The sequence below is a fragment of the Lycorma delicatula genome, chromosome 3, assembly GCF_047948215.1.
Source record: "Lycorma delicatula isolate Av1 chromosome 3, ASM4794821v1, whole genome shotgun sequence".
Classification (NCBI taxonomy): domain Eukaryota; kingdom Metazoa; phylum Arthropoda; class Insecta; order Hemiptera; family Fulgoridae; genus Lycorma; species Lycorma delicatula.
The window spans coordinates 152,286,018-152,309,266 of record NC_134457.1 but is presented as its reverse complement, the minus strand read 5'-3'; the positions used below and the strand labels follow the sequence as shown (position 1 = coordinate 152,309,266).

General features: G+C 28.7%; 1 protein-coding gene across 1 annotated transcript in view; it reads right to left on the bottom strand.

Moving 5' to 3' along the window:
• LOC142321000 (acid sphingomyelinase-like phosphodiesterase 3b) overlaps window positions 1-23,249 on the bottom strand; it is a 1,240,094-nt gene that overhangs the window by 542,299 nt on the left and 674,546 nt on the right. The gene's annotated exons all lie outside the window — the stretch shown is intronic.

Below are 23,249 nucleotides of genomic sequence, written 5' to 3'. Positions count from 1 at the left end.
TGTTCGTTTCGTACACTGTTCAGGTATGGATCATGTTCGTTTATGTGTGTATCACGTTCGATTATGATCCTTTCATGATCTTTTATGTTCATTTTATATTTTATATTCATCGTTTTTATGTACCTTTCATGTTTTTTTTGTCTATAACTTAGGTTGTACAGATTTCAATACAATTTGCAATTTAAAAAAAAAAAACATGATTCGTTATATAATCTGAGCGAAGATTATATGCACACACAATGTAATTATATATACTTTTTTAATTAGATGTTTGTATAATGGAAACAACATTTTAGATTTTGTTTAATTTTTCAGATATATATCAAAATTTAATTTTAATTATATCTATGTGACATAACATAAAAGAGGTCATTTTTAATAGTTCTCTTTTAATTTTTTAAATTTATTATTCTAATATTTTATTAAATTTATATTTTAAGAGATTTTACTGTTATTATTTCTAATTTCTAAGACACTGACTTATCTTAGGAAGGTTTTAATTAGTGTTTGTACTAAAAGTTAGGAGAGAACATCATTAATGCTTAGAGGCTTTCTACATAAACATATCTTATTAAGAATCAAAACACTTACCTTGTTATTTAATATGATGCTTCTTCTTCTTTGGTTCAAATATATATTCCGTATTGAATCAATATAAACTTCGATACTTATAAACTTATAAACTGAGATACAAGTGAACACAACGAGATACAAGAAGCGTCTGAGTTAAACAGTATTTATAATAACGCATTATATACCTCTTCTTCCCACCACTCACACAATGCCGTCATCTCGACCAATAGAAACACGGCAGTTATTACACGCGCCCAAAGTACCACACCCAAGCCGCGTGAGCTCGAACATGTTTGAACAGGAAAAAACCATTACGTCATCTTGACCAATAGAAACACGACAATTATCACACGCGCACAAAGTACCACACCCAAGCCACGTGATCGATAGCGACGTCTTGACCTCGAACAGGAAAAAACGTTTATTAAAAGCCTGTGCGTTACCTCGTCTATGTGTATCCAGTCACGTATACAACATATTACCACTAATATGATGCAACTCTAATAACATTTGAAATCGGATCAGAGTTAAACGAGTAAAGTCCATTTGATAATTTAATTTAGTTATCTTGTACATTTACTTAAGTTTTAATGTAGTCGTAAATCAAACCAAACTCATCTGAGTTACAGTTAAATTTTACTGTTTAAGTAACTCTAATGCTGGTTATCAGAAGATAAAGGCACTAGTACGATTTACACTTACGAATTCCAATGTAAGCATGAAGAAGTCGTCCAAAGTTGTCATTGTTTTTATGCTCATTTCATATTTGTTTATAATAATTTTCATTTTCATTTTGTTTGACGTTTTTACGTTTGTGTTATGATCTTTAATATTCGAATTATGACTCTTTCATTTTCATTTTATGATTGTTTAAGTTGTTTCATGTTCGTTTATGTTGAATTCATGTTTTTACCATGTAAGTTTCTTTCATGTTCGTTTCGTATACTGTTCAGGTATGGTTTATGTTCGTTTATGTGTGTATCACGTTCGATTATGTTCCTTTCATGATCTTTTATGTTCATTTTATATTTGTTTACATCGTTTTTATGTATCTTTCATATTTTTTTTTTGTTATTCACATGAAGCATGATATAATTTTTATAATAATTTTTTTATTTGTCGCCGAAAAACTTGAAGAGTTATGTAAAGTTGTAATACGATATTATATGTCGGCTTATTGTGCATATCTTAAACAAATAAGAAAAAATACTTTTTCTAGTTTTTGAATAATGATAGATATGGATAATTTATATTTTAATTATACTGAATGTATCACTTTGCGCGCTTAATATTAACACTGACTAATTAAGTTAGGATGATCCGATATAAACGATATTAGGTGTGGAAAATTGCGCGCGTAAATTAACATCGACTAAAATACGTTATGCCAATATAACGAATACTTTAGGTTAGGACGATATATCGAATTATAATCGATACGATATAAACGATATGGTTGTGGCATTTTGGGCTCGTAAACTAGTCATACATTTTCAATTTTGTTTAATTAAATAAATATGTTGAATTTTTCAGATATATATCAAAATTTAATTTTAATTATATCTATATGACATAACATAAAAGAGGACATTGTTAATAGTTCTCTTTTAATTTTTAAAATTTATTATTCTACTTTTTTATTAAATTTATATTTTAAGAGATTTTACTGTTATTATTTCTAATTTCTAAGATACTGACTTATCTTAGGAAGTTTTTAAATGGTGTTTGAACTAAAAGTTAGGTGAGAACACCATTAAGGCTTTCTACATAAACTTATCTTATTAAGAATCAAAACACTTACCTGATTATTTAATATGATGCTTCTTCTTCTTTGGTTCAAATATATATTCCGAATTGATTCAATATAAACATATACTTCACCAATATTCGGATAAAAATTATCAAATATATCACCTTCAACAACGTACAGTATAAACTCTTCGTCTGCAGTCAAATCCACTTTTGAAATGGTAGTGCACTGTTTGAACTTCGCTATTTATACCAGTTGGTAGGATGCGGGGGGTTGACTGTTTTCCTGTTTTATAAGGAAAAGATTAATTTTTTGTTTTAATCGGAGTCGAGCGGATGTGATTGGTGATAAGGATGTCGAAACAAGCGGTTGATAAGCGTTTCCTGTTTATAAGGAAAAAATAGTTGTTAAAACTTGAGCAGATGTGTGTGCAATAGATAAGCAGGTCTAAACATGATTGTGCGGTTATTTTGCGTTTTCATAAGGAAAATAATAACGATTTATATCTACTTGTTCGTTGACGTAATTGTTATAGTTTTTATTAAATTTGTATATTTATATTTTAAAAGGTTTTATTATTTTACCGGGATTCGAACCCGGGACCTCCGGATGAAAGGCTGAAGAAACTCTACCACTCGCGCCACGGAGCTGTCAGTAGCTCGATGTTATAGCCTCGCACGAGGTGCTCACCTCGCCTCATCTAGCCTCGCACCAGGGGTTCCCACATGCCACACCTCACCCGGCAGCGTCGAATGACCTTGAAATTGGTCTTAAACCGCCTTTTCTATACTACTTCTATTCAATAAAGTATTTAGTTAAATTGGATCACGGAAATCTTTTATTAATTGCATATTTATTTATTTGGATGGATAAAGAAGTACTTTTAGTAACGAAATGTCTGTGCAGGACAAGATGAACACAATTTTGACAGAATAAGAATTATTAAAAATTTTAGAAATAAAGCTAAATAATTTTGTTTCAAAATTTGATGAGATAATTGTTTTGAATTATTCAAAAATGAAGATCCACCTAGGCAGCAAATTAAATCTGACTATCTAGATCTTCCAGTCCTTAGACCGTCGTCAGGAGAATAAAATAAAGTCAAAAAATGAAAAGATTAAGCAGTCATGACTATTTGCTAGTAATAAGTATAATGATATCAGTATAATGAATTGTTTTCAAAAATGAGGTGGCTAAATTGAAGGAAAAAGATGTTAAAAATTATATGTGGGTTGATAAAATGAAAAGAAAGCGCATGTTGTCTTATCTGGAGTTCAGCATGATTCGTATAAGATGGCTTTAGCTACTGTGAAGAAAATTATGAAATCTATGGAACTAGTCGTAAGTGACTGCAATATTAATGATAAGGAGTTTAAATGCAAAAAATTGAAAACATTCCGATACTCGTAATGCTAACTAAATTGAAGGTGTTCACATTGATATTTTAAAAAGTATGTGTAAATTATCAATGAGTGAAAAATGGTTAAATGTTTGAATAAAACAAGATCTGTCACGGAGAGTCAGGAAAATTAGGAAGTACCTTTTCCCTTACTTTAACTATTATAAAGAAAATGGTGAGTAGGTCGTTTTCATGAAAGATAAACTGCTAGTTAATAAACAGTTATATTCTATTAACGACTTAGATTAAACGAGATTAAAATTAAGTTGAAGAAACGCCAAAGAAGCGACTAAGATTCCCCAACTAAATCTAGATTGAAAAGCAAAACGGGATAAAACAGACAATGTGGAATGGATATCAAAGCGTAAATAGATTAGACAAAAAAACCACTGTGCCGAAATAAAAGCATTGCAAAAAATTGTTGTTATAACTTTGTACTGTTTAAATCTGTTGACTTGAAAGTTTTGTTTTATAATGTTGTTTTATTTTTATTTTTTTGTTTAAATTATTTGTTATCGAGTTGTAATTTTCAATCTTCATAAACAAAAAGGGCTAAAGGAATTGCTGCGTATAGCAGCAATGCAGTAGGATGGAATAGCAGTTAATGGAACTAGAAAGTTACATAAAGAGAAGAGGAAGATGGTGTTTTCGGGTGATAGATTAAGGAAACGGAAGGCTTAAATAAAAGCATAAGAGGAGTAGACAACTAAATCACGGGCGGATAAGTTTGTGGAAACGGAAAGGTTAATTGACCGAGGAAAGCAGAGGATGAGAAAATCGGAGAGAAAAGTGTGAGTGGTCGGAAAGGAAATCAGTGAACTCTAAAATCAAGGTACGGTTGATCATCGTAAAGGATCAAAACTCTCACAGGAAAAGCCCTATATTTTTTACATAAAAATGTTTTGTTCTGTTTACTATAATAGAAAGGACAGAAGAACTTCTGATTTAATTATGATATTATTTTTTAAGTAATGAGATTTTTTTTTGTAATTATACTAAATCTGCGTAACCGCTCTCTGCAGGCTCATGATGAATGTCGGTGGACCGCAGATGGCGACTGCTGATCGACCGGTGCATTCCGTCCTGTTGTACGGGGCAGAAGTGTGAGCCCAGGCGTTAAGAATTGAAAAAAACCGGAAGCGGTTCGTGCAGGTGCAAAGCACCGCTGCCTTACGAGTCTCTTCCGCGTATCGGACGGTTTCCGAGCCTGCCGTTCTAGTGGTCGCTGGCGTAATTCCCGTTGCTCTTTTGGCAAAGTAGCGCCAGGCGACCTACAGGAGGCGACGGACAGGCAAAGACCGGATGACCATAGCCGAAGAGGAACGCACTCGCACGTTCCTCTCCTTGTAAGAGATCTGGGACCGCTAGACCAGAGGACGATGGACCGGAAAGCCATCCCTCTTGTCAGAGTGGATATAGCGGCAGCATAGAGAGATGGAGTATTACGTGACCCAATTTTTAACAGGTCACGAGTACTTTCGCGCTTATCTCCATGCCATCGGGAAAGCGCAGTCCCCCAGTTGCCTCTATTACCCCGGTGTACGGGACGACGCCGAGCACACCTTTTTCGAATGTGCTCGGTGGGCGGCAGATCGAGGGACACTAGAGGCAGATGTCGGAAGCACTGAGGCCCCACAACATGGTTGCGATGATCCTTCGTGATCTCAGCAGCTGGGAGAGTGTAATCCGATTCGCTGAGGGCATTCTCAGGGCCAAGAAGGACAACCTGAATAGTTGTGAGCGATGTGAAAACTAGGTAGTGTTCTTCTCAGGCTAGGACAGAAGGACTCGGCTTGAAGTAATGTTGAAACGGTTACGGGGCGAGTCCTGATAGAAATGCGGGTGGTTTTAGCCGCAAGATGGCGATTTTATAAGACCACCAGTGGAAGCTCGGTACTCCGTGCGTAAATGCATTCCCGCCTCCCACCACCACAAAAAAGTTATATCATGTATTATATGAAGACACCTTCAGTTTCAGTATGATCATGAATGGATGCAAGACAGACCATTCTGTGCCTATAATGGTATGAAAGGATTACCAATTTAAAAAATTCTATGTTTAATGTAGGAACAAAAGAGTTTTTTAACCTGTACAGTAATCAGGCACCAGGTGAAATATACATAAGAAAGATATATAAAAGTTAAAACAGCATGGTATATAAAAGTTATGTTCTTGCCTTATCCATTTCACAATCTAAAAGTGATATTTTTAAAATTAGTTATTTTATTTACTTTTAACATCATTAGTTTAGGTGTGTATACCGCCATGTAAGTAATAATAGTATGAAATATTATGACCCTCGGAACATCATATCGATGGCTAATTAAATTTTAAAAGTATCCAAGATGTACAGAATTGAAATTACATCATCATCAAACATTCAACAAACATGTCAGTTGAGGAACATAGATTAGTTCAGTAGCTTATTTTTTTATAAAATTATAGCGCAAAATTTCTTGGATATATTTATTAAATTGTAGGTTTTTCACAATGAATAGTGTGAATAACATAATACAGGTTTATCCTGTATGCATGTATAGTATGCATACTTTTTTTAAGACGAATGTTTATGTTTGTATATTAAAATAAAATTAAAGAAAAAAAATTCTACAATTTTTTTTTGTTTCCTATATATTCTATAAAATGTGTTAAATATAATATAGTAAACTGTAATTTTCTGCTAAAATTACTGTGTAAACAGTGTTGTATTTAGTATATACGTAAATAATTTTTTATTATTAAAGACGCTTTTTAATGCAACGTAAACTCTTTAAGAAAATATTGTATAAATAAATAAACAATTACATTTTTTGTATCACACTGGTATTAGGAGAATACAAATTTGAAGGATTTTTTCTAAAACAATTGAATTTTATTAGATTTTGTTTCATTTTTTAAACTGGAGCCAATTATGTAAGTATTTCTTAAAAAAAAAAACTATATTGAAAAACGAGAACATCTGATGATCTACGATAAGAGACCATTATCATAAATGCGCATAGAAGTTAAAAGTAAGAGTATATACGATTTACGAAAATCTATTTCTAACTGCGCAGATTATGAATAAAATTTATAACTGTTGTGGGGAAAACAAGTGATAGTAACGCATATATCAAACAAAGCTTCCAAAACAAGGAACGACGACAATTATGGAGGAGCCATGTTTCACACAGAACGATGAGGTTCACAAATAACTGGAGCTTTTGACGTTACGTGAGCTTGTGAAATAGTACAATGTTAAATACCAACATCTTGAAAATCACGTCAACCACCTAGGGATCAATCTGCTTGATAACAGCTGGGACGTCTGAAGGTTAAACCGTCTCCACGTGCTTGACTTTGGGACTACTTAATGACAGTTTGTACCCTTATGGAAAATGTTGTGATGGGATTTTTCTTCACTGCTTTACTTTTTTGTTTATAGCAACATGTTGTTTTGTTCTTGTCAATTTCTACATTGTTAGAGATATCTATCGATTCCCTATCGCTTGACTATTTGTTTGTTTTTTCCGACTAGTTTTTAACATGCCGATCACCGTGGCGGAGTGGTAGCGTCTCGGCCTAACATTTGGAGATCCCGAGTTCCAATCTCGGTCAGGCATGACATTTTTCATTCGCTACAAAAATTACATTTCGCGTTCATACGCACAAGCTTCAATCTTATGTAGTGAATTATTTTATCTGAAAACATATTTTTATTCAAACAAAATATTTTAGTTTGTACACAGAATAAAATAGTATTTAGACTTCCTCGGATTAAAATTCAAATGAATAATTCCTACATATCTTCTGAAAGAAAAAATACTGCTCTAGATAAAATTAATATTATTAAAAAATAATTCTGTTTGTTATTTTCTATTACGCAACTAAATATTTTCTTATATTCCTATAGAACATAAATTCTCTAAATACGTACAAAATATTAATGTTTGATTTTAAAAGTATTCACAAGAAAAATAAATACTGTATGTTGCAAAATTTTATTTATCTTAAAAGCCGGCTTAAAATAATTTTGTGACAAATACATACCAACTTCATTAAAATATAAGATTATTTACAACAGAAAATCTTATTTCATTCAAACAAAAAGAAAATTTTATTATTTGTTTAAAAAAAATTCATACTTTATTGTAATAAAACGTTTGCTAACTTGCTATGTTTGAAATGAAATGCAAAAAGTTTTAATTCCGTTCATATTGATTTTAAAATTATGAATAAGTCTTGACACTTTCATGGGAACTCGAACAAAAACTTCACGCACTAATAGACACATCCACGCGCACACAAATTCAAAAGATTCTAACTAAATTCCTTGACTACTCACATGAATCGTGCGCAGTAAAGATTAGGATCAAAATTGGGTTGCATGGCAACATCTGTTTCGTAAAGCGAGGAAGGTTAGAATTCTTTAGACCATGATATACGAGTATATTTATTGAACAAGGATGAGACAATACTATCGTAATGTGATATTAAAAAAAAATATAACAAGTGACTTGTAAATGAATATAACTCAATTCAGTTTATTAAAAACTGTATTTATTCAAGAGTTAACAGCTGTAATATAACCGAAACATTCAGTCAAACTTCGTAGTAACTAAAACGAAAAAAAAAAACAGACAGACATTTAATTAAATTTTTTTAGATTAAAAGTACGTAAATTTATTAGAGCCTTTAACCCCATTGCTAAATTATTATAAAAAAAGAAAAATATAAATTTGTTTTTACTCATGATAATTTACACAGTGTTTACTTTCGATGGTTTTAATGAAATTACAATTGACCAGTTCATGAAGAAGGAAATGATGAAAAAATAGGAACAGACGGTTTTAAAAGATAAACCCTGTTTTAATTCTAAAATATAATTTTTAAACTTTAAAATCAATTAATTTACTTTCACGTAATTAACAGATGTTATACAATATAAAACATTTCTTCTATTTCCTTTTAAATAAGAAAATATTTACTTTATTAATTTTTATTCTAATTCATTTTTTTTTTTGTTACTTCTCTTTCTTTTTCTTTTTTATTTGTTATTAATGATTTTTTTTTTGTGGACTATATGATGCTGAAATTATTGGTTTGTGATTTATGTCTGAGCTTGAAATTTCATATTTGACTTTTAGTTTGCTTACGACTGTTTATTGTGTATTATTTATTTCGGGGGTTCCTTAAGGACCTTCTTATCACGTGCTTTTGTCAGAAAACTTACTTATGGCTCTGCAGGAGAGCCGATTGTAATTATAATTGTTATTGAGCAAAAAAAAATTCCTTTATTCTTTAGTACTTTTTGCATGAAACAATTTAAATTCAATTAGGACAGAATTTATTATTTTTTTCTCAAATTTTCGTAGCAGATTTATTTATCTTCCTGTCTTTTATTCTGTTAAAATATTTATAAAAATAAAATACCAACTAATTATAAACAAGTAATATACACTAAAAATAAAATAAAAATACCTGATTAGTTAAATAATGAATAATAATACTGCAAAAAACTGAACTGAGAGCAGGTATGAAATAATATGTATTTACGTTATTATTGGAAAAATATGCTTTTGAAAGTTGACTGGATATAATTGTAAAATAAATATTTCAAACGAATAATAATAGATCTGAATGAATAATTTCAATATGTTATTTAGACTTTTGACGAATGAGACTGATAACAAAAGTAGTATTTAACAATAAATAATAATAATAGTTGATGTCTTATGCTTCTAATTATATTGTTGTTGGGAAATTTATTAAAGTACTTACTATGTTAAAATACTACCTTAAAGACAAAGTACTAAACAACATTTCTTTTAAATGTATACTTTAAAAATAGCTAAAATATCATTTTGGAAATGAAGGGATGTAAATCAAGATTTATTACTAATGCCACTTTTATTAAAACGGATCCATACATTAAAAGGATTGAATTACAGTATTTGACAGTATATTTTCCGTTTTGTAATTTTTTTACTATTTACCAGAACCATAAATATATATGAATACAAAAAAAAAAAATGAGAGAGTGGTTTCCATTAAAATTCCTTGAAGAAGTGTATAAGTGTACATATATTAAAAAATATACAAACAATTTAAAAATTTAAAAAAAATCTATCTGATGAATGAGTCATATTTGAATACCTCACATCTCACGTATGAGATTACGAGGTTTCAAAATCGTTCAGAATGAAGCGTTGAGATGCGAGTTATTTAAAAACGACTCATTCATTTGAGAGATTTTTTCAAATCATTTGATAGATCAAATGATCATTTTTTATTCATATAACTACTGTTTTTATACAGCTGCCCAAAAAGGAGTGCAATTGTTATTGTTTAAATTATGTATGTATGTATTTCTCTGTAACGGCTGAACCGATTTAGATGTATCACCACGCGTTGGAGTCCTTACGTTACCGGGACTGTCATAGACTATATATATATATATATACAGTCTATAAACTATATATATATATATATATTTATATGTAAATAGATTAAAACAATTTAAAAAAAAAATATATATATATACAAAATTGTCACCCGCACACTCGTCAATTATCCTACATTAAAGAGCAATGTTTTTTTTTTTGGCAGTCATGTTTTTTTAATTTTTAATATTTATCTCTTGTTTAATTTTTTTTTTTGCGTATGATTGACCAGTCACAAAAAATATCTAATTTTATAATACCTTTGAGATAAAATTATCACATTCAAAAAAAAATATATACAATAAAAGTAGCAATAAATATAAATTTTAATTTCATATTAAGCACCAATCTTATAAAAATTAATCAAGAATATTAGAAAATTAGAGAAAGAATAATTTGAAGACACGAGTAAAATATTCCACTTTATAAGCAAATTCAGTTAAGAACGTTACTACGATATCATTAATAATTATTTATAATATTATTAGTGTCATTATAATTTCATAGTAAATAATAATTACAAGCATTTTTTTTTTTTGATAGTAAAATTAAAAAGGATGGATGATGAATTAAAGAAGATATTAAAAGCTAAAAGATACTTGAACTAGGAATGAGAAATTTTATATACCAAAATAATTCCATATGTATAAAAATAAATTTAATAATTAGGAAGACATTTTTAAATTTATTTGTCTGAAATATATAGCATTATGTTAACGAAAGACAATAGGGAAGTCAATGAAAAATCCAAACAATAAAAGGCTTTGAAATGCGATGTTATAAGAGAATGTTAAAAATCAAATTAACTGGTATTAAAAAAATAATCGGTTTTATGAATTATTGAAAAAAAAATTATGACAAAATCCTGTAAAAAATGTTTACAAAAACAACTGGTTAGCCGTATAATAACCATTCATGGTTAATAGATCTATTTTTTGAAGGAAAGTAGGACAATAAAAGAATCAGATATTAAACGGAAGAAAAATATGCTGAGGTTGACGGAGTAGAAAAGAATGTAAAATGCATCAAACCAGAAGCTACTACAGAAAATGAAAACCCAGTTCGGATCAAATCACTATGTTAAAATTTCATTCATAATATAATACAATTTTAATATTAATTCTTAAACGTTTTTCTCTTAATAAGAAATATTTCTGAGTAAATTTTTTTAAATTATATTTTTAAGTTTAGTAATGCACAAATAAAATTTCAATTAACCGGCCTCGATAACTGAGTTGATAGCGTTTCACGCGAGATCCGGGATTCAAATCCCGGTCAGGCATGGCATCTTTTCGCATGCTAACAATAACCGTACAGGGCTAATAATCATAGCTGTCGATGCCTACTCTTTAATAGAAAAAATAACAAATAAATTAAGTTATATTTCTGGCTTCTTTTTCAATGATGAAATTTTAAAATGTATAATAATTAAAAGATTGAGATGATAAAAATAACATCCAACGCTGAAGTAAGTATTTGCATTATTTCGTAATTCACAAAAGACCGAAAAACCTTTGAAGAATCATGCGTTTCATCCTTGTATATGAATTTTTTATCTTTTACTTAAAATTTGAACATAATATTCGTTCTATTTGAAGATCTAAAAAACTTCATTCATAACTCACTCTTTTTAATTTTCTTTATTAAACTCGTCTATATTAATATGCAGAAAAGAATACGCATTTCCGTTTGAATTCAACAAAGCCTTTAATCAGAGAAGAAAAGTTTTTCATTTTACTAATGAACCTACGTAATTCATAACTGATATAAAACAGTATGCAAAATGTTTCTGCTTCAAAATAACAAGGAATATACCGCTATGTAACTTAAAATCATAGCGGCAAATTCCTTGTTGTTATTAACTCACCGGGATTTTGAGTAAATTTGTCTTAATAAATTTCAACCCGTGACTAAACTAAGACTATGTATAAATCGTTTTAACGAGTCGTTAAAACTTACCGAAGTTCATCTCGGATAAGTTTAAATATGAGATTATAGTAGGTGTTTACTTGTTTCCAAGAAATGTTATGCGCATTTAGAAGACGTGAGATAAAAGTTTTCTACAACGCAAGGTTTTATGCTTGTTTACTTCAATTGATATAATAATGAAAGTGAGATATAACCAACATTAAGCCTCTTCATCTTGGCTAAGAAAAACCTCCAGTACACAGATTATTGTGGAAAATCTTTAGAAAATAGGTAGAAACAAAAGTTTTCTCCTTTTGTAAATACAATGAACAGAGTCAGCGAATAAAGTTTTAAAATAAAGAGCCGACCCATCTTTTGTGTTTTTACACACTACAGTAATAAAGTGACAGTAATGTAGCCGGTTTGGTTAGAAAACAACAGATGGTTTCTGTGTATTCATTACCACAGAAATAACTTACGTAAAAAATAAGTAATTTTATTCAGTAATAACGTAAAACTTACGTACCTTAATATGTTGAATTCAGATGAATTCAACATATACCAAAATTCTAACCAAAATATCTAACCAGTCGGTCAAATGACATATTAAATATTCCCTCACACTTACAAGCCTGTTCCGCGAGCCGATTCTGTTTTACGGGACGGATAATCGCTACTCTTTTCTAATTAAAAATTTCTATTGTTTAATAAACGATTAAAAAAAAAAATACCGCTTTAAGGTAATTAAATCTGTTCTATTTTATCACCATTTATTATTCCAACTGCTTAATTCAGAACAGATTGTTTAAATAAAAATCATATACAGCAATAAAAAATGATCCGTTTTAAATAGATAACAACAATGATAATAATGTTTCCTTCATTTATTCTGTATATGCATTTTTTACATATTTAAACACAGCTTAGCATTACATCTCTTTCCAGAGAAAAACTAAACGTTGTTTTTTTCTCTTGATATCATCTGACATAATTTCGTATTTTTTTCCATTTAATTTTTTATACATAAGAGATGATTTATTTACCTAACAAATTTTTAAAAAATTACAAAAAAATCAATATTTATTTGGGTAGAAGGTATACTCTTCTACGTTTTAATAAAAGCGAATTTGAATCTAAAATGTTTTATCTAAAATAAAAATATTTTGGATCCATTAAATAAAACAATAATCTAATTTAAAATTAAAATTAATAAATAAATATTACTTTTGCTAGAGGTAAGTAAATTATTTATTTTTAACTAGAAAACCCGACAATGCTTCGCTACTGCTAGCTTTAAATGAACACAATTGAAAGTCTGATAAAAGATTAACAAAATGAACATTACGGAACTTCGCAAAGTTTAACCTTTCCCTTTTTCTCTTTCCCCTTTTCCTTTCCCTTTCCCATTTTCGTTATTACCATAGCCCTTTCCCCCATCTACCCTTTCCATTTCTTCTTTCTACCCCCAGTTCTCTTTCCTTATATCCCTTTTCCCTCTTTCCCCTTTTATTTGTTCTCCTTTCCCCTTTTGATTTCCTTCTCCCATTTTTGCTTTTGCTCGTTTTCCCCTTTTTTTCTTTTTTTCCCTTCTTCCCCTTTACCTTTTCCCTTTTTCCCCGCGCGTAAATCGGTCCAGTAGTTTTTTAGTCTATAGCGAACACATATCGGAAACTGAAATGGAATCGTAAAATATTTAGTATAGCGTGTGTTGCTTTTACGTCAAATAAATAGTGCTGTTTTTCAAAAAAAGCATGTTTATACCTGTGTATATAGTAGGTATATACACCTACCTAGTAGGTACACCTAGTAGGTATATAAAAACAGCGCGTATTCGAATGCAAAGTTGTGTCAAAATTTAAAAGCAATCGATGAAGAACTTTTGGAGATTTTAGATTTTGAACAAATGAACATTTACATTTTTATTTTTAGAGATAAATGTTCTCTAAGATTGCTAACCTCTCAAATGGATTTTGAAAATTGTTTTCGAAATTTAAATGTCTTCAATTATATAATAAATATTAAATTTATTTTTTTTATTTTTATCATCAACAAACTAATTTATTAATTTGTTGAAAATTACTGTAAAAACTGTGCTTAGATGTTTTTTACTCCCCTTATGTTTTCTTCTTTCTTTATAAATATCTCTTTTTGGGAATCTACAATATAAACTTTTATAAATATGTATATACTTGTACTTTTCATTTTAAGTATTTTAAAGGATATTTTTATACGACTGATAACAAGTACTTCTTCATAATTATATGTGTTTATTAAAAATATAATGTGAATTTAATCTCAGAGAAATGGTTGAGATGATTTTCTTTTTAATTTATACTTACTCATAGATAGGTAAATCATTGTTTTATTACGTAAATTTCAAGCAGGTGGAAAAGATTTCAAGAAATTATTTTTGTAAAAACTATTATTCTTTCAGCAAAAGATTTTTACGTTAACCTTATTCATTATGGAAATATTAAATCTGACAGAACTCCATTCTAGGAATTTTTAAAGTACTTATTTATGAAATCATTTTTTTTTAAATAATTAGAACGGGTTAAACGCAGTACTCATAAATAAGAACTATAATGAGTAAAATAACGGATACTTTTTTTATTATTCAGATATTGGGCTTGAAGCATCTATCAGCCTTTCTAAATAACTAAATAACTGTCACGTAAGAATATAACAATTTTAAATCAGCTTCAAACAGATATAAAGAAAAATCGTAAACTGTTAATGCGTAACTTGGAAATTTACAAAATTAAATATTATATTTAGCCTAAACCAAAATATAAAATAATAAAATTTGGTCTTCTAATAAGGATTATTGAGGTCAAATAAAATTATTGAGGTTTTACTCGTTTATTCTAAAAGAATTTAAAAGAAAATAAATATAAAGTAACTTTTTTAAAAGTACTTTAGTCTTTCTTGATAAAACCAGTATTAAATTATTCTAAATAAAACGCTGTTAGTGGTTTTTTTTTTAAAACACCAGTCGTCATGTACTTTGAAGTTCACTTGAAAGAAGGACCGCTTAGTTTCCTGTTACAAAAAACTTGAACGTCAAAAGAAAGAAAATGTTGTTTATGAAAAAGTAGATTATCTTTTTTCTTCTTTATTAGATCCAGTAAATTCCTTTTTAAAGATTACGACCATTTAGGAAACTTGAAATAAACTTTGCTGTTACATAGAAAAAAAAAGAATTAAATATTTGAATTAAAATATTACCTAAATAAAATATATTTTATTTTAATACCTCCGTCATAATTTGATAAAAGAAGTCAAGTGGAATAGATATTGAAATTAAAGAGGTGAAGACTAAACTCCCATACTGGTTTCTCTCATATGCGAACAAATAAGATCGGTTAAGAATTATCCTTAAAGAAATACATTTTTCAAGGACAGCTAATTTTATTATTTATATATGGATTTTGTAAGCTTTTTTTACTAAAACTGTAACTTTTACAAAATTGTATAGTGAGGGCCAAACTGAATGTTTCTATCAAAATATATAAAATTAGGATTCTGGTTATCCTTGGTAAATTTCTTGAGATAAATAATATATTTATTACAGAAGAGTATTACATAAAGAAAAGTATAAGCTTCTTCCCTTAAAAAATAAATACATATTAAAAAGGAACGTGGATATTTTTATGTTTATTCTTTAAATTATAATTCAGTCTAATTTATCATTTAAAATTAGGCCTCAATAATTTAAAAATATTGAATTATCAATGTATAATTGAATAAAATTTTATATTAAATATGAATTTGGCTGAAGGAAAAATTTAAGATATTAAAAACAAAAGGAATATTCGAAATTAGAATAAAACTGATTTAATTTGTCTACAAGTCAAACTTTTGATGGCTAAAAATAATCTAAACTCTTTTAAAGGATTATTTTATTTTTCTGATGATGTATTTGATGAATAAAATTCTGTTCACATAAATGTCCATCCACCGATCGTACGATTCCATCTACACAACTAGGTTTATGGATTATTAATTATTATTTACATAACGAGGCTGCATTATGAAACAAAAGTACTGATCGAAATTTGCAGGGAATTGGTAAAGTTTCTGTTTTACATCCAAAATATTCGGAGTTGAAATCTTGGTTAAATTTTTAGTTAGATTTTTCATAAGCTAAAATGTTTATATATCAATACAAATAATTAATTCCGATTTTTTGACGACTACAATTAGAGTTATAGTTTTATCATCTTTGCTTCAACGATTAGAACTGAAGGAAAACGTAAACAAAGTAGGATTTTATATTTTAATAAAATTTAAAACGAAATAAATTTCTTTTTTAAAATTGTAAAAATCTAAAATTATAATTTGTTTTCATTTTATTTTATTATGACAAATTTTCATCAACTAAAGGTTTCATCCAACAGTTATTCATAGATTAGATATTTCTGCCTGAGGAATATTTCCTTTGACCACCGACTTCACTTCAACCAGTTGATTTATACCTTCTAGCTAAAAGGGAAAATCGACATCTAAAAGTGACATCTACTGTCAGAATTCATTGTCCATGTTAAATTTATTTTGATCTCAACGACCTGATTACATCATTGTAAGAGAAAATGTTGTAACTTTCCGTGAAAATTTTCAATGTCAATAAAATTAATTATATTATTTTTTTGACCGAAGAGATATCATTTCTGTTTACTGTTAGCGTTTTATTCTTTATTTCTGTTTATCCAAGCTCTATCACCGTAAAAGAAAAGGTCAAATTTACGAGGTACAAAAAGAGAATTTCATTTTAGTCTCTTGTCTTGTTTGTTTCATCATTTCATACATGTCGACTTTCACAAATTAAATTTTACTAGTTAAAAAAAAATTACACTTTTACCGTTACAGAATTAAAGAAGATATATTTTTATATTTTGTAGTTTTAATGAATAAATAGTATGAAAATAAAAGGCTATTTATTTCCGGAGACCACAGAATAAAATTATGGTACAGTTTAACTTAAACAAATATTTAACTTTGTAAAAACAAAGGAAAATAAATATCAAAAACACTCCAAAAAAATTAAACGAAAAGGAAAAAAATATATATATAATATATTCATTTATAAGAAACAGCGTACAATGCCAAAAATAAACAACACTAAGAGGTTGTGAAAGGATGTTACTGAAGCAAAAATAACAAACCAAGATGGTTGTAAAAAAATCCATCACTAAGAAAATTCAATTAAGAAAAAAGCTGTTACGAGACAAGTTAAATTAAAAACAAAGACGTATGATAATCTGTTTTGTAACTAAACTTTTTGAGTCTGTATCATTAAAAATGGTTGATTAAGTTTGAAAATGAAGTGATTAAAATTTTTTGGACAACTTATAAATTTATATTGCTATTTTATAAACTTTTTGTTTGTAAATAGTAATTACTGTAATGCTTAATGTTAAATTAAATTAAATATTTATTGAAGCGTAATATATTTTTTCTTTGCAATCATTAAGATATAATTTATAATAATATCGCTGAAATACCTTTAAATTTATGGCTAAAAAATGTGTTAATACTAATATTGCCACAGAAGTGGCAATAGGTTACTTTTTGAAAAATTCTAAAAAAAGGTAATATACAATAAACTGCTTACCAACAATTGAATTCGACGCGTTTAAGCGCTTTCGGAATTAAATTCCATCTTCAGGAAATTTCATTTTGTTCTATTTATAACATTAATTAAAACTTCACATGTAAAATTATAATAAAATCTTGACATTATGAACAAACATGGTTTTAAAATTATAACAACGTAAACGTCCTGTTCTTGACAACAGTTGATTCCACAAAATTAATAGGATGTTTACGTTGACGTAATTTAAAAACATATGACACCAACTGTTATGTTTTAAGTAAATATCAAGATTTTCTTATAATTTTACATGTGAAGTTTTAATTAATGTTATAAATAGGACAAATATGAGAGTTCCTGAAGATTGAATTTAATTCCGAAAACGCTTGAACGCGTCGAATTCAATTGTTTGTAAGCGGTTTTTTGTACATTAATCATAATTATATACTTATACCAACAGACCATGCTTAAAAAATTATTGTAAAAAAATTATTCCTTAAATAATGTATTCTATCACTGATTTAAATAAGTAATACCAATATTTTCTCAGCCGTAGAAAAAATACGATATGAAACTGTCTTTAATAGTCATTAATGCATTACTGCGAAGTTTACGACAAACGCAAAGGTTTGTGTTGTAACTTACTTCGTATTCCTGCATCAATAGCTGTCATTATAGGCTCGTTGCATAAAATACTGTTAAAATATTGGATTAATTTACTTAACATAAAGATTTAAAAAGGTATATCAGTCGGTAAACGGTTTCTCAATTTTAATTTTATTTATGAAGGTCAGTTGAATTTTTTTCAAGAAATAATTTTTTTTTTTTTTAAGTGAACCAAAAACGAAAAAAGAGGTTAAAGAGGATATTTATGCTTAATTTGGTTGTTTTTAGCCAACTATGTAATTTAATTAAGAAGTAATTTCAAAAACAAATTATAAAACCATAGGTCTATTTTCTAGTACTCTGCTTAGATTTTTGTACATCTGTTATAATAAATGTATGTTACGTTGCAGTACCTAAGTTTAACAACTGTTAAAGAATTTCTATTAAATGTGTTCGAGTACTCTTTTTATCAATGTATTTGACATTAAATTAATCATTTCAATATTAGAACCTATCAGATTGTTTCTTTGTACGTACATAAAATATCTTTTTAACATAGAATTCCAGTATTTATTAATTAGGAAATTTATTTTTATAGCAAAGCAGTTACCATTACTGTTAAAATGAACTAATTTAACTGATATTTACATTATATGTTTACAGTTATTAAGCAAAAACCGTGTACTCAATTAGCATCTGAAGTTCAGAATGCCTGTTATGATTGCATGTATTCCATTATTTATGTATAAATTTTACGTAAAATTATTACAATTTTTTGATTTCAATTCATTTTTAATATATTAATCCGAGTATTATTTGGTAACTTACTTAGCTTACTTTAAAATCTCATATAATTAAGGTTACACATAAATGAAAATGTATCGAGAAATTTTCCATATTCAAACTAAGTAATCGGTCAAGTCACCTTTAACAACACTTATAGTTTTACAATCTTATATTGTATTATCTTAGCCGACGTATCCTAAAATTTTTAACAACACAGAACTACTTTATTTTACGTAATAACAAAGATCATCACCTAAACTGAAGATATTTATCCGCTGACAGCGACGTTTCACAAATGATAAGTCAGTGTGCCTAAAGAAATCCTTAGAATTTGAAGAATTTCCCTTTCTATTAATATCCTTGTCAGTATTTACAGTATTAGTGTTCCCAGATTCATTCATATAATTACGTAAAAGAAAGTAATAAACAGTTTTATGTGAAGATATTGATGGTTAGTCTAAAATTTCACTTCACCATCTAATCAAACGATCGGTCAATCCGTAATTAATTAACAGATTTACAATGTTTTTATAATCAGCCAAAGAACTATCTTATTGGAAGGTAGTAGAATTAGTTTGGCCCTGGAAAACTAAGTTAAGGGTTACGATAGTGATTAAAATTTTCTAATTTTCTTTTATCGGTATTCATATCCTTTGTCACAAATGATATAACAAGAAAAAAGATGATAATAGAGAATTAAATTGTAAGAAAATGTGTAATTTTAAGTTAATAGCTAACAATTTTATTTTTATTTAGCAAGTAAAGGCTTTATTTTATAGTATATTCTTTTGTTGTATACATGAAATTTCAACCAAATCAGATCGGTTAATATAATTCATACAACTACTTAAAATATATAAATATGTATACTTATGGACGTAGATATATTTATAACATAATATATTTATCAACTTAAGCGAGTGTTTTGTTTATGTTGATGACATTCAACATAAAATCAAAAGAGATAAAAATAAGTAATAGATTTTGGTGTTGGACTGTGACGGTGACGGTGTTTACTCTATTGAGTATTGTTATTATCTAAAAAAATTTTTCATTATTGGTTTTTCCTTAATTTTTATTTTACTTAAATACTTAGAATTAAGAAAACTTTCCTGATAAACATTTTTTTTTTTTTTTTTGAAAAGAAGATAACAAATGTACAAGTAAAAAGGAAAAGGTAATCATAGAGTTACGTAATATTTTGTCCCCTAACAGAAGTAATTCAGATCATATTTGAAATAACAGAAAGAAATAAGAAAAAACACTTAGTCCTTAGGGCATAGTAGTTGAAAGCAGAAAGTATTTTGAAAGCGCATTGTGAGGTTGAATACATGAACTGAAGATTGCTTCTGAAGAAATGTGCATTGCAATATTCTGTTCTCATTTTACATTCAACAAATATCTGAATACAACGTAAAATTTTACTTAAAAAAAAAAGAATAAAAAAAATTAAAAGCATATAAAATTTTTTTTTGTATAAAGATATTAACATATTTGTATTTGTAACCGTATATAAAAGTAAATCGATACACTATAATTTGCGTAAAAAAAAATAAGATTAGAAATATAATTTTAAAAAAAGTTACAACTGAAAAGTATTTTTTATAATAGAATGTCATTCCATGCAACCCCTGTATACGTTCGACATCACAATTGGCTCAGTAAAGGGCATTTGTCCAAAAACGGAGCGAGGTTAAAATAAACGGTCTCAAAAAAAGACGTTAATTTAGTGTACTCTTTGAACTGACAAAAGGTGAAAGTTAAAATTCCGGAAAAAACATAAAGTTTTAGCAACAATTTAAAAAGAAAGCTTACATTGAGACAAAATTGAAATTAAACATGTAACACAGACAAAAGAACATTATTTTTCTAGATAGATCTCAAAGAGAGAAAATACTACAAGATAATAATCGTAAAAGTAAATATTATATTTATTTTCTTAAATTTTTTTTTTATTGTAACACGATACAGTAACTTTACAATCTGTTCAGCAAGATAACCGAATAATAAATAAATAAGATCTATTTGAATTATCACCAGCCAGCCAGCCAGCGGCTGGTGACTTAACGATAACGAAATGAAATAGATAGAAGAGCACTTCGTACAGTCAGACCATAAAGTCACCTAACTGAAGCGATAAGGCAAACCAAGAATATTGTACCTCAGGAATCTTGAAAAATCACTGATTGTGTTATACAATAAATTGAGGCCAAATAATTCGATTGCCGATCCAAACGATTTTGATACCATAGGCTGACCAGAGAGATTTCCTGTCGAACGGTTCGCAACTTGAGATCATTATACATGAAGCCATTGCTTATGTACCAGGGTACGCTTAGCATACTTCGCAGTGTTTTTGTCCGGTAGCGTTCGGTATGTCAATACTAGAATTACATGTTGTACCCCACAATTCAACACCGTAAGTCCAAACAGGCTTTTAAACTGATTTATAAATCAATAATTTACTTTCTACTGAAAGCCGAGATCTATGTCCTATCAGCCAGTGCATACTTTCAAACTTGAGATCCAACTGTTTCCGCTTAGATTTGATATGTTTCGCTCACGTAAGTTGTCGGTCAAGATGAAAACCCAAATATTTACAATCCTGAGATCTCAGAATCGGAACATTGAAGATAGAAACAGGAGGAGAGTGTTCCTTACGAAGGATGAACATGACGTACTTTGATTTTGTTTCATTTATCTTTATTTTTCAACATGTAAACCACGATTGAGAAGAATGATAAAATCCTGAATAAAACGAGACGCAGTAGCCGAAGCTTCGTGGACAGCAAGAATTGCAGTATCATCAGCAAATGATGCAACTGTGGTATCTGCCGTAATTGGTAAGTCGCGTAATTGACAATATTAGGTTACAAAAATGTCTCATCTGCAGAAGACGAAATATTTTACTTCTGTCAAAGAGCTTTTAATATAGTTGTTTTGCGGAATAAAATGAAATACCATTGTAGGACACTGGACAATACCTTAATTACGTTACCAGTTTAATTTTTCTGCGCAGTTCAATTGGTGTTTCCGATTTACAAATAGCTGGTCTGAAATTAAAAAGGAAGCTATTGTAGAAATTAACCAAATAATGATCATCAAAACACATTTGGAAATAGGAAAACTGTAGCCAAAAATAAAGTTCTAAATATTTTTTTAACAAAATCAGATCATGATTCGTATTTGTAATAAGTATTCGTAGTTAATTCCCGGGTTTAAATGAACCCGATTATAAAAAAAATCTGGTTGTTATGAAAATCTTAAATACAAAAGTTACAAGAACTGATTTTTCAAGTGCTTAAATATCTTAATGGAGCAGCACTAAGGCTATGTTTGTTAATGCTGTATGTACTATATGATTGAGCAAAATAAAATTAGTCTACAATTAACCAGCTGGAACTAATAACTGTTATCTATCACAATCTGAACAGAAAATAGATTTTTTCAGAGAAATTTATAAAGAGTGTTTTAAAACGAACTGATATTTTGAATTTGCAGTCATTTTTTCGCGGTAAAGCCAGAGTATAGATTTTTAAATGCTGTTATCAGTAAATATTGAGGTTTAATTACGGAAATGTACGCAATTGAGTAACGAGTAGAAATTGTAAAAATAACAATATAACCAGCTGATAAACGAGCTTTAGAAAAAAAATCATCTTCAGTAATACGGCACATTTTCTTCTACTGGCTTTGTTTAATTTGGGGATCAGAAAATCCAAAATAAATTGAAGAAATTCCTATAAATCCTTGACGGGTTACAGTTTGGTAATGTTTTTGGGATGGGGGATTGACTGGACCTTACTTCTTAGAAAATGAAAATGGAAATGTCGTTACCATCAATGGAGTTCGATATATGATTTCAAATATTTTATGCCTTAAAATTAATGATATGGATGTGTGAATATATGTGGTTTCAACAAGACAGTGTAACATGCCACACTGTCGCAGATGAACCCATCCAGTTATTACAAGAAAAATTTAATGGTCACCTCTCCCAGCAAGGTGATATGATTTGGCCGCTAAAATATGACTTTACACCGTTGGACTTTTTCCTTGAGATTATCTTAATAATAAACTGTACATAAATTAACAACTGAGAACATCATAGAAGAAATTCGACACAATATTGCCGACATTTCTCAGCAATTTTGTCAACATGATTTGGAAAATCTTTTTAAAAGAGTGAACATGTGCAACCAAAGTTCATT